Here is a 13271-nt window from a genome sequence, read left to right as displayed (position 1 = left end):
GAATGAATAAGAGAGAGAGAGAGAGAGAAAAGGAATAAGAGAGAGAATGAATAAGAGAGGGATATAAGGAATAAGAGAGAGAAGGAATAAGAGAGAGAGAAAAGGAATAAGAGAGAGAATGAATAAGAGAGGGATATAAGGAATAAGAGAGAGAAGGAATAAGAGAGAGAGAGAGAGAAAAGGAATAAGAGAGAGAATTAATAAGAGAGAGAGAGAGAAAAGGAATAAGAGAGAGAATTAATAAGAGAGAGAGAGAGAGGGGGAGGGAGAGAGAGAAAGAGAGAAGGAATAAGAGAGAGAGAAAACAAATAAGAGAGAGAAGGAATAAGAGAAAGAGAGAAAGGAGAGAGAGGGAATTATCATTTCACTGGTTATAGCCCAGGCCAGAGAGCTAGAGAGTTGTTTTCAACCTACTTTATTTATAATTGGTGTAATTGTCATGTACAAGTACAAGTAATGGACATGTAGTGTGCTAGCATCAAACACTCATAGCTTGTTCAGTGAGACTAAGCCTCAAAACTATGAGCGTCAGCTTTGCAATGACGCAAACACTGACGAAAGTTGTTTTGACATTACGATAGAAGGAGAAATTATATTCCGGAATACTCTCAAGAATGATTCCCGAACTTGCTCTTGAAAAAAGCACAACAAAATATATAGTGATTTGACATCAAATTACTTCTAAATGTGTATTTAGATGATGCCGTACATGACCATACAGGCAGCATTAATGAAAAATAAGAAAGTCCTCGTATAGCCTGCACACACAAGGGATTCATGTAGCTAGCAGCTTATCTGTGCATGCAGAAGGAAAAGGTAGTAAACTAGAGATCCGTTAGCATGATGCAGTAAGTGTAGTTGTTACATCAATTTTAAATGCAACTACAGTGTTTTTCCCCCTTCTATTTCAACATCCTTGACCTCGATTCAAACCTTGCACACCAAAAACAGCTGAGAAACACAACAGGAGGTAAAACAAAATACATATTAGAAATATATATTTACTATGTCATGAATTTAATGTGACCTAATTATGTTTGCATTCTGCCTCAACACGTGTTAACCTCCGTTTAACCGCTTCACTGTAAGGCACACACTCACCTTCTGGCTGTTTAAAGGGGAACACACACACACACACACACACACACACAGACGCACGCATGCACGCACGCACGCACACACGGCTAATGCAGCCGAAAGGGCTACTGTTGTGTATGCACCACTGGAAAGCAAATTTAATAAACAAATAACCACTGGACATAAGTACTATAGAGGGGATGAAATAACAACGCTGCTATCGGCTTTATGAGACTACTGCTGAAAAAATACTTGTGGACCTGAATTTGTTTCAAGTATCTAGTAATATTTATGTTATTTTAGATAGATAGATATATGTATTGTCATATATACAGTGAACAGAGTTACTCCGTACAATGAAAACAATGAAAAGCTTATTTTGCTAGGTCCTCCTTCCACACAGAAATACAATAACTTAAAACTTAAGGTATACATTAGCATTAAAATTAAGAATTAAGAATATGAATCATATCTCCACTGGCAAACAAATTGAGCTATTACACAAATTAATACTTAAATTAGCTGTTTTTTTTCTTGCCCTCACAAACTGTGTTCAAATTTACAATTAATTTCCCTAAATCTGTTTTCATATTAGTAAGAGCGTTAATGCAGGTCTATTGGAAAAATATTTTTAGCACCATCACATTAATTTAATTGCATGTTTAATTGTACGCACTGGAGATTGGAATAATAACAATAATAATGATGATGATGAAAGAAAAAGCACCAATTAACGTGCTCATTTGTGGTTCTGTTTGTGTGATGAATTATTCATGAAATCAGAGTTTAGTAGGAGAGTGAAGGGATCCGTTGGCACTGAGGAGGGATGAAGACAGCAGTCACCGCTGCCTTTTCTTAGACGACAGTCAGCTGCTGCTGCTGCAGCTGCACACACCAGGTACCTTTTACTCTTACAAATATATAATGTGTCTAAATTATACTGATACCATTTTCATTTTGTGTATTTTTGCATTGTATTTTTTGAAATTAAAAATATTTTGAATACAAATTTGTATTTAAAAAAATAGTCAAATGGCAATTATTATTGCTTTTTTGTACAGGAGAAATTATATCTTTAAAAAAATGCCTTACATTCATGCTGCTTTTACAAATTTGATTTAAATGAAATTGTAGAAATTATTTGAATTAGTCAAAAAAATGTATTGCATGTTACAATTCGTCCACTAAATCAAGTGGGATTTACATTTAAAATGTCCCTTCACATGCACACACAAAAGAAAGTGTGGGAAACTTAAAAAGGTTGAAAAAGAAGAAGAAAAAATAAAAACCTTGATTATTCCCACTCTTAATTCACCACCTTCATCATACAGAAAAAACGTAAAAATGATTGACACCTCCCTGCACATGGGGAGGGAGATCCTCCCTGAAATCGACGGACTCAGGGACCCAGAAGCCTCGGCGTGGCCGGGTCCCTGTGTGCAGTGCATTCACAGTTCACAGGCATCTCGACCTAAATGCGATGTGACGGGAGAACCTTTACTGAAACAAACGGGAATATAGTATCAGGGAAGGCTGACCGAGCTGTGAACCGAGGCCCTAACACAGAGCAAATTAGCATCAGCAAAAACAGCGCTGCGTTTTTCCAGATTGCTTATGTGGTAGCGAATGCATTGAGCCTCTGTTAGGTCATTTCAGCCTGCAGATGTCTCACAGAGCGGGACGGTTTGTTCGTCCTCGACCTCTGACCCCCCGGACTGGACCAGTGCCGGAGGTGCTGCTGTTTTGTGTCCTGCGGGCGAACCTCTCCGGGTCTGAGCTTTCAGTCCCACTGTCGCCCATCATGAGATCTCTTTCGGGATGTCTTCGGCTTAACTGAGTCGTCTAATGATGCCACTGAAAACACAGGCGGCCTTCTGTGAATGCAGTTGGATGTTAAAGCCACTAAAAGGGCTTCTCCCTGCATCCCTCTCAGATCCATGACACTGTACAGCTGACGGTTCAAAGCTTCCGTTTCTGACCTACTTGACAGTCCATCAGAGAAGACCAGTCTGGACTGGTTTAGGTCACACGCCAGAGTACGACCACATTACCAGGGTGAAAATACCTTGAAACACACACAATCAAACTGGCCTTTACAGTGAAGACGAGGCTTGAAGTCAAGTCGAGACTATACGACTCATCAAAAGTTTAAAAAAGTGCATGCTCAGCGTGTGATGGGAGAAGAGATGTGCTTCTATATGCACTCCATCAGTCTTGCTAAAGCACCATTATAATCAGCACACACACAAATTGCAAATCATTGCCTAAAAGTTGCCAAAAGCCATCATGTTTCCACAGTTCAATGTTTTCACGTGTTTTTTGTCCCCATTGTAGCATTTTACTGTATATTACTGCATCCACACACAAATCTGAAGGATCATTGAATCCTTCTTTCACTGCCTTTTAGCCTTTCAGCTTTTTTTTATCCCAAAAATATCGCAGAAGTAGAGCTAGAATCCCAGACGCAGCACTAAAAAAAGGGGACAAACCCTTTTGTTATTTTTAGAGACTATAGAAATCAAACCAAAACCAGGAATAGCCGCACAGAAAAAGACAGATGGCGGCCGCCCCACCACCCCCTTCCCTCCACCGCTTCACAGCCCATTAGGTCAGAGCCGAGCAGGGAGCGCCGCTCTTACGGCTGGCGGTGTAATATTGGCGAGGACACGGCAGGGGGAAGGACCGCAGAGGTTTTTGAAAGCCTGTGTTGGCTGTGAGGCTGAGGTGAGATGTCATCTCCTCTCACTGGCTGAGAGCGCCGGCGCAGTGATATAAGAGCAGCTGCTGGCGGGGAGCAGGTAGACGATGAGGAGGAGGACGAAGGTGGGGACTATCCAAATGTGTGCAAATAGAGCAAGTGTAAAACATTACAATAATCATGAGCAAATATATTGATGTTACACATCAAATGAAACAAGAGAACCTGGGCTACAATAAGTAGTCAGCCATTTCAACACAACTCAAACACCAACTAAAATATTTATTAAAATATCATAAACATAATTGTGTCGTGAGTAGCCCTTGTGGTTGCAGAGATACACCCTTTTTAGTTTGGGTATGTTATTTCGAGCAGAATCCTAAAAAATACCTTGGTTTTTAAAAGGTTAAAGTATCAGTTTTCAAGCAATTATGTCTTGTTTGCAATTAATAATCAGAGCTTTCGCCTGTGAGCCGTCGTCACTGTTTGATTGAGTTTGTCTTCCCCTCGTTTTTTCTGAATAATTTTAAAAAGGCCTGAAAATGTCGAGAAACTTCTTAAGAAACAAATATAACTCTGCGTTGAATACATTGTGTTTTTACTGCTAGCTATATGAATACAAACATAATATATGTTTTAATGGATTATATTTGTCTTGTTGGTTACTGTGGTCATCATTTTAAATAACGCCCTGATGCATTACAAGGCAGAATCAAACAAACCTGAAAGAGAAATTTAACAGCAGCTTTTAAAAAAAAAATGTATTTACCTGCAGTGGTTCAACTTCTCCCCTGTTACCAGGTGCATCCAAGCAGAGCTCTAACACTACCAACAGAGCTGCTCCTTCACCTGAGGGAAACGTTATCCTCCGTTACTCTCACTGTGACCTTGTGCTTCATACCGATAGCATGCATGTGCATCACACTGTTTGCCTCCTTCAATGTCATGTTGCGTGAATACATTCATATTTTGCATCTGAAGTTGTTTCCTTCTGCACATTCATGCAGACGCTGTTCAGTTTGTCTCTACTGTACCTCGAGAAGTCTCCAGGGGGATTTGACATAAGTGAGCTACTGAGATGATGGAGAAGAGAGAGAACAATGGTGCCCTTTAACACCCTCTCTTTATCCTCTCCAACGTGTGCTCTTCTCTGCACATTAGCATGATCTGAGGTGAGAGGACACCTGGGAACCAGAGGAGCCAGACTCTGGTCCGCGGTGTGACTTAACCCAGATTTCTCATGCCCCGGACGTCTTTTCACACTTTGATTGCAATTGTGAAGGCGACCCCCGGGTCAAGCGTGTGGAGATATGCCCGCGCCCAACTCGGCCACACTGAGCATGCTCACAACCTGGCCGTGACGGTCACATCGCCCTCTCTGAAGGAGTGGCGACGCATGATAACGTCAACACCCGACGAGGACGGACAGATGAAGATGAAGAAATTAGATTAAATAAGATCACATAGGGGAGTGCATATAGCACCCACACATCTAGGGGCATGATCAATCTGACACAGAGTATCTGAGCCATATGGCCCAACTGCCCACGTGGCGACTGATGTCGATACATATGCAGCACGTGTGGGACGAATGTGTTAGAAAAACACATCTGCCGTTGTCGCAGATAGAAAAACTCTCACACGTGCACGAGTTGTGGGAGCATAATGCGCACAGCACAGTAGGTGTCGGCACGCGGACTTGACTGGAAATGCAGAGAGAGCCCAAACATGCCAGACGGGATCAGAATCCGCTGCTCTGCGCCACGCCGCCATCGCGACCCCGGGTTAGAGGAGCTGGACGGGAAGGGTGGCAGACCTTAGTGTCGGCACTGTGGGGGCATGCCAGGGGTAGTGAGGATCACGCACACACACACACAGCCAGCAGACACACACACTTTGGGAATCACACGTGAGACTGGTTTTCTTCTTATTGTATCTTAGTCACTGTCACAGCGCTCATACACCTTGTTTCTAGCAGCAGCAGGCAGCTGTTTACAGCAAGAAAAAAATAGAAGAAGAACCAAAACAGCAGACAGACAAAGTTAGCTAATAGCTGGTGAACATATAGTGACGCATTCAGCAGCTTAGGAGAGAGATATTTCCCTCAGGAGTCGATGAAGAGCAAAACAGAGCGAGGAGGAGAGTGAATGTTGGACTTGATTCAACCGACTGACAGAAACAAATGTCGCTTGGTGTCTAAATAAACAACAGTTTCCTCACATGATTGCTATATCTACTTTATAAGGTGAACATGTGTTGCCAGTACCGATGTGTCTGCTTCTTTTAGTGTGTTTTATTTGAGGTGCACCATCGGTCTGGCATCAGAAATGTACAAAATACCGGAATAAAAACGAAAAGTCTTTTTCAGGTGTCACACTGACATACAGCTGCAGCAGAGATGGATTTCAGAAATATTTGTAGTGCTCCATCAAAGGGTTTATAAAGGGTGGATGAAAATATGTTGATCATCAGAACACCAGCAACCACAAATAAACCTTTCAACTGCAGCACATTGAGTCTCTGATGGGCCTCTTTGTATTCTTAGCAGAGGCTCACTGGATTGATGAATTACATTTTTGCATGCTTTACAATTTTTTTTTTCAAATGGAAGAACTTTGTTTGAACTGTGTGTCCTTGTTGTCTCGCAGGCCGAAACAACACTTTAATGTCAACGCTGGTGAATTTGACATCTGAAAGAGGAATTCTTCTCCAACCTATTGAAGTTATGAACCCTTTTCATAATCACTGACAATGTCGAAAAATACTTGCTGTCAAGCTGAAAGGCTACATTTTGATCAACACTTTTTGTATTACAATATTGGAATGAAGCTCTTATTCACTGCCTTTTAAAATACTCAAAACATAAATGTACTTCTTTTGTTTTACCTAATTAGTTTCACACCAGGAAGTCTAACAAAAAATAAATGAAGGCGTTTTTCTACTCATTTTACCCACAACAGCTACACACACATTCACACAAACCTCACGGATTATTGCTGACATTTAGATGAGCTGATATTTCAATGAGAATCCACAAAGGGGAAATTATAATAAAGTGAATACAATTGTTCAAAACGACATTTTCAGAGCTCCGAAGCCCATTACATAGAAAATATATCAATGGATCATCAGATAACGTCTTGTGTTCTGTTCACATGTGAATTATCACATGTCAGGTCTTTGGGGTTAAGTTTAGGTCTATTTCAGTTTCGGCCAAGCTTGATGAAACACTCGGCATAATCAGCATCAATAATACAGCGATAAACATGCCGTACACAGGGTGTGAGGCTCCATCCTTTTAGGCTTGTCGGTCCAAATGGATTTCAATGTTCCTGCATGTAGCTGCCATACTGCTGAATTATTTAAGGTGGTAATTAGGTGCGTGTGGCTGCTGTATGTGTCTGGAGAGCAACATAACGGTCAGAACATTGTTAGCTCTTTTTTTATTCCCCCACCCTCCTCCTCCTCCTCCTCCTCCTCCTTATTGTGTTTACTTTGGCCTAATTCCAGCTCGGTTCATAGAAAAGAGCAAAATACAAGCACTCAGATTGAATAGATGAAAAACCCCAGGCAAAAAACATCATTTACACTGTGTGCGGGTCTGTGTGTGTGTCTCTGTGTGTGTGTGTCTTTCTCTTCCTGTCGTATCATGTTTGTCTAAGCAGAGTGTGTACACATTATAAAGTGGCTGACTGTCCCGAAGCTGTTGTGGTATCACTGTCCCAATGGCATTTGCATTTCTCCATCATGTTATCTCTGTCCAACACCACGTCGTATGACTGTAATCTGGATGCGTGTCACGGGAACAATGGCTTTTGTGGAGCGTTGCCCCGCTGATGAACCGGGACGAGCCGATGCTCCGTGACCTGGATAGAAGAGGAGAGGCCGCCATATTAGAAAGGGTCACGGTGTCGGTGGCAACACACACATTCGTGGAAGGGAAAGCACACACACACACACACACACATGCAGCGCTCGCTCACACCGTAGCGTGTGTGTCGCGGGGGTTGCGTTTCGAAGCTTTGCGCTCATGTGCGGGTTGATAGTGCAAATGCAGTGATCACCGCTGCCGTTTGGAGTGCAATCTCCTGGCAGGAAAGGAGCGGGTGCATGGACATGTGACCTTGTTAATGGTGTTGCTGAGCGCTGGGTTTTTGCAACTTTACACACAACCAGAGTGTGAGTTCACACAGCAGCTGAACCGGTAAACTCTGAGGTCACGGCCAAGTCCAGGAGGTTCGTGTGGAGGGAAAAGAGTGAAAAGAGTGAAAAGACTTTCTTATTCTCATGAATGCCGAGGTTCTGACGCTCACTATGGTCTCATCTCTTCATGCAAGCCTCAAACTCAGAGGAGTCTTGTGGTGTAAAACGCATACTGTACTGGGATTGCAACGTCCCTGGTCCTCTTATGGCCAGGAACATTATGTTTTTTGCCATTTCCTCCACTCTCGTTCCTCATTGCCTGTCATCTCTCTATGCATTTACTAATGAAAAGGCGTAAAAGTAGTGGCTCAGGGTATACGGCCTGATGACTTCTATCCACCAAGGTTGTAAATTAGGAACGTGTTCTTAGCCAGAACACTACACAAGTCTGGATTTGCCATATTCATTTTAGAGTACCTCTCTTTAATTAAGAGTGTATGCATTGTAACCAAGTACTTTGTTAATGTCCGTAAATCATGTAATATTTCAGTCATAAGCCTGATCGGTTTATCCTCTCCCAGCTTTGTCTTTGTAATGTTACTTTAATCTACATCTGCTGATTGTATTTAAGCATTTTCAGTGTCCATGGCATCAAAGAGCTGATGGTCTTTATCAATCTGAGGACAGCAGTGTTGATTCATGTATAGTTTTCTCTTCTTCAATGTTTTGAGTCCTTGGTCTGTTTAAACATACAGAGCAGTGATGCCGCCAACGCAGCTTTCTAAATGCATGTATCACTTAATTTACTTGTTATTTGGAGAAAGTGGAGACTGACTTTTGTATTTTTCTTTTTAAGTCTTGCTTTTGCCGTGAAACAACAGATCCCCAATGAATATTTTTCCTCAAAGTTTTTGTTGACGAGTCATTGCGGAAGCTAGTGTGATTCAGATCAAGCAAATGTATAGAATTCACTCTCTGGATCTGGAGGTAGTAATAAAGTATGTCACGGTCAAATAGTTACGCTTTCCAGGACGCTCATCTCTGTTCAGCACGCATCTATAGCACTGAACAGGCTTTCACGTGTAATAAGAGTAAAGCTCCACCCCTTTAAATCCCAAGCATCTGTGTTATTTCAACAACTGTTAAAGATTAGTGGACGAACTACAGCAAAGTGGAGCTTGATGTTGGAGAACAGCGAATAGCGGGCCTGGATAGAAGATGTGACGACCAACAGATGGACTAAATCCCCTTCAGGTTTGAGGAGTTATTGCAACCTAAAAATAAATGAAACGGGCCATGAGCTACGTTGAGCTTTACAAAGGCAAACAACATACACACATATGGTCTCTCGTCCTTTCCTCTCTCCTCTACCTTCGACAAGCTGACCTTTAAGGCCTCCCTCTCTCATTTTCTCACTATCTCCGTCCTCTTATCTCTCTCTCTCCTCCCCTCTGGTTGTTTCTGCTGAACTGTGTGATCCTCACAGAAGGATGTGGGAGAAAAAAAAAAAGCTGGGGATCATGGGAAGGTGTGATGGCAGGATGTCTGTCGGGACCTCGGGGATGAAAGAGCACGGCCCCGTGAAAGGTTTGAAGAAGAAGAAGATTCCTTTTCTTCCTTCCTGATGATTGAAGTAACACCTTCGATCATCGTTGAGAGAATCTAGATGTCCAGTGGCAGCAGCGGCTCAGCTGTTGGGTCACCGCCATGTGCAAAAAAATATGTGTTTTCTGCCGTATGAGAAAGCACATATAGATGACTTTAATCTGATCACAGAGGCGTTGTGGCATGTTGCACGCTCCATGAGCTGCAACTGAACACATGAACTCAAACCTGCTCTGGTTTGACACTTTGATAATTTACACTTGGCAATGTAATGTCTTCAAGATGGGGCGCTTCAGCCTGTCTCTACTCGCAATTCATTCCTCTCACTGTCATTTGATCTGATCATGCCCATCAGTGGCAGAACCCTGCTTCTTCTTTATCTAACATCTAAGCCTCCTCCCATCCATCACCTCAATCCTCGCCCCTAAACAGGCCCTGGTACAGCGCTGCGCTCGTGTGCAGCGATACTGAGGGAGGTCGCCGTGCGGTCACTGCGCAAAGCCTGGTCGCATTGTGACTCCAAGCTGCAGAATGTGCCATGGTGCATTAGCGCGCTGCCGCCTGGCTGAGCATGAGAGAGAGAGAGAGAGAGAGAGAGAGAGAGAGAGAGAGAGAGAGAGAGAGAGAGAGAGAGAAAAGAGGTAGAAGGAGGAGCTAAGGGATGGAGTAAAAGGCAAAAGGATGGGGAAGCAAAATGGGGAGGATAAGAGGAGAGAGGGAGGAGAGCGGAGGAGGAAAGTGAAGACATCAGCGCACTTACACAAGCAGAGTTCAGAGGCCCCGGGGGCACAGGGTCCCTGTAAGGTCGCTCATCAAATATGGAGGAAGATCAAGGTTGTGTGTTCGCTCTGGTATCGACTCCTCATCTTCTCCTTCTCTCCGTTTCTCTTTTCAGCATCCTCCCCTCTTAACTCTTTCTCCCTCCATCACTCCATTTCTCTTCTTAAATCACTTTCTTGCTCACTGCTTCTTCCCTCCATCGCTTTTGTCTCTTCTTGAAACTACTACTCAATGAAAACCACTTTTCCACACTGATATTCTTTCCTTTCCTGATATTATAACACAGGTTTCTGATCCTAAAACCAACAAACTGAGGGTGGTCTTATGGTTTGATTCTGGCCAACAGCCTTTGTTGGCATCCCTCCTTTAATTTCCCCATGGATTCAGTCCATCTGCACTATTTTCAATAAATGGTAAAATGCCAAATTATCTGAAAGAATAAATAAATTTAAAAAAATAGAGCGATAGGATTTGATCCACAACCCCCAAAAAAAAAGTTATTGGACCACACAAGGCTGTCTAAGCTGTTCTCCATGTGCACTGTTAAATACAAATCAGATGGGATGTGATTGGATGATGTAACGGACCAATGGGAGAGCCCGTCGTGAGGCTGCTGGCACATGATCTCACTTTCATCCTCGCCCTAAGCAGGTTTATACAGCTCTGATCGGCCCGTTGCTAATCTGCTCTGCACCAACTGGATGTGCTGTAACTAATGCATGCACTACACACACACACACACACACACACACACACACACACACACGCACATTTCATTGTATAATTTGAATGCAGTGAGCATTTCAGAGTACGCGAGGTACATCTTTGAACGTAAGAGTCAAAACACGGCAGTAAATATTTCTTACAAACTGTGCTACAGACGTCATGTGGCATAAAGCTTTTGGTACGTAGGTATGTATAAGTGTACATATTAAAGGTGAAGACGGAAGAAAGAAAAGACATCTGCCTTCCCGAGAAGAGTAGGCATCACATTGTGTGTTTAATTTGTTCCCGTCAGTAAGTGAAGAACATCTGATGAAAATGCATTTTAAAAGTCATTGGCATTATTAAGTACTCATACCGGTACTTGGTATCATCAAGCACTTAAATGTAAAGTACTTGTACTGAAAATACGTGTCATCAATCCATCCCATGTGTGTCTTTATGTCAAATACAATTCCCCGTATAGCATGAAAAAGATTATTATTAAAAATTAAATAAATAAAAGAAAGCTTTTAAGATTAAGGCGCCTACACAAGCATACCGACTGAATTTGACAGAACATGGACAATCGCACACACACACACGCACGCACACACTCAATTGTCAGAGGAAAGAGGTCATGTTGGGGGTCGTCGTCCAGGGACTTGTGCTGAAAGTCAAACATGAAAGAGCTCTACAGCGACGGCTCTGGACAACCTCCGTGACGTGTGACCGAGGTCAAAGGAAGCCGCTGAGGCGAGCTCTCACTATTAACCCGTATACTCTCACATGCACACACACACGGACTGTATACACCTTCACGTGCACATGCACACGCACGGTTGACTTGTGCTCACTCGTTCTGCTCACACGCATGCATCTGTCATCAAAGTAGCAGCGCGGCTGTGCTGCGAAAAAGGCGAAGGCTCTGGGGGGGTTGGTGCTCAGAGCAGAGAGTCAGGGGTTCACGGCCCGACCCTGACCCTGACCGGACCTTGACAGCTGTGAGTGACAGAGAAAGACAGTTAATTAAACAATTTTAGTCACAAATAGAAGAACTGAATGGAAATTTTAGAGCTGCTTTGTTTTGGCATGCGGTTTTGATGTCACTGGACCATCGAGGTGAAGGATTTTTACGAACTTGTCATTATGATGACGAGGATGGTGATGAGATCATCACTAGAGAATAAATGTGGATTTCTTGTATCCTTTTTATTATTTTAGCTTTATTTTTGGAAAAACAAAGACAATGTATTAATAGGCATTTTCACAGTGAAAAGGGATGAAACAGTGACATCCAAATAGCAAATTTAAACAGTGAAGAGAATAATTTCAAATTTGGTCTTTCGCCGAAAGGATAGAATGGGTAAATTTAACTTTAGCAACACAGTGGGAGTAGACTTTCGGTTCTTTAGGATTTCTCATCTCAGACATTTGATCCGATGTGCGAGAAAAACAAAAACGAGGAAACCCATAAATTTGACAACCATGAACACATGATAAAGTAGATTGAATCCCCTACATTCTGACTTGTCTGATTAGCTAAAAAGTAAATACCGTAAACCCATACTATCGTATTTCTGCCACGTCACACATTGATCTCCACACACACGTGCCTAAACACACTCCACTAGGATCCGGGCCCCATCGATCCCTCCGCCCCACAGAGACATGGAGAACATGACTGTTTGAATTCATCTCATCCACAAGCGTGGCGTCAGGTCCACGGCGCCGTGAAACCGACTGGCACTCTGAGGCCTCCTCAGTATTGGCAGGATCGATCTGCTTCACTCAGGCCAAGTGTGAGCTTCCAATAATGTCAAACACACACGGGGCGTAGGAGGACAGAGCTGTGCTTCTACACGGCAGGGTGGAAGTATCCATTTCTGTCGTGCCTGCAGCCACTCATCCGCCTGTATCTGTCACACCCCATTATATTAACTCAGACCCAACAGGAGTTGATGAATATGCCCTATGTGGCACCTGGATGCTATTGAAGGCTGTATAAGGCAGGAGGCTGTCTCTGCAGTTTCTGAGATTTAGCCCCACATTTGCTGAATTAGTCAAACGTGAGGAAAGAAAAGAAGGTATGTCCTTTCTTTTAAATTCAACTTAGTGTTGGTGGACAGTATTGGAGGACCTCAATCATGACTTAACAGTAACAGAACCAAGACAAATAAGAAGGACTTTCATTTGTAGGCTTTTCTTATCGGATACAAGCACAAATATCTGGGTTTGTTAACTGTATATGACGGTGGAAAGTCCT

This window comes from Taurulus bubalis, assembly GCF_910589615.1.
Source record: "Taurulus bubalis genome assembly, chromosome: 3".
NCBI lineage: Eukaryota > Metazoa > Chordata > Actinopteri > Perciformes > Cottidae > Taurulus > Taurulus bubalis.
The sequence above is the reverse complement of the archived record's forward strand: the minus strand, read 5'-3'. Positions refer to the sequence as shown.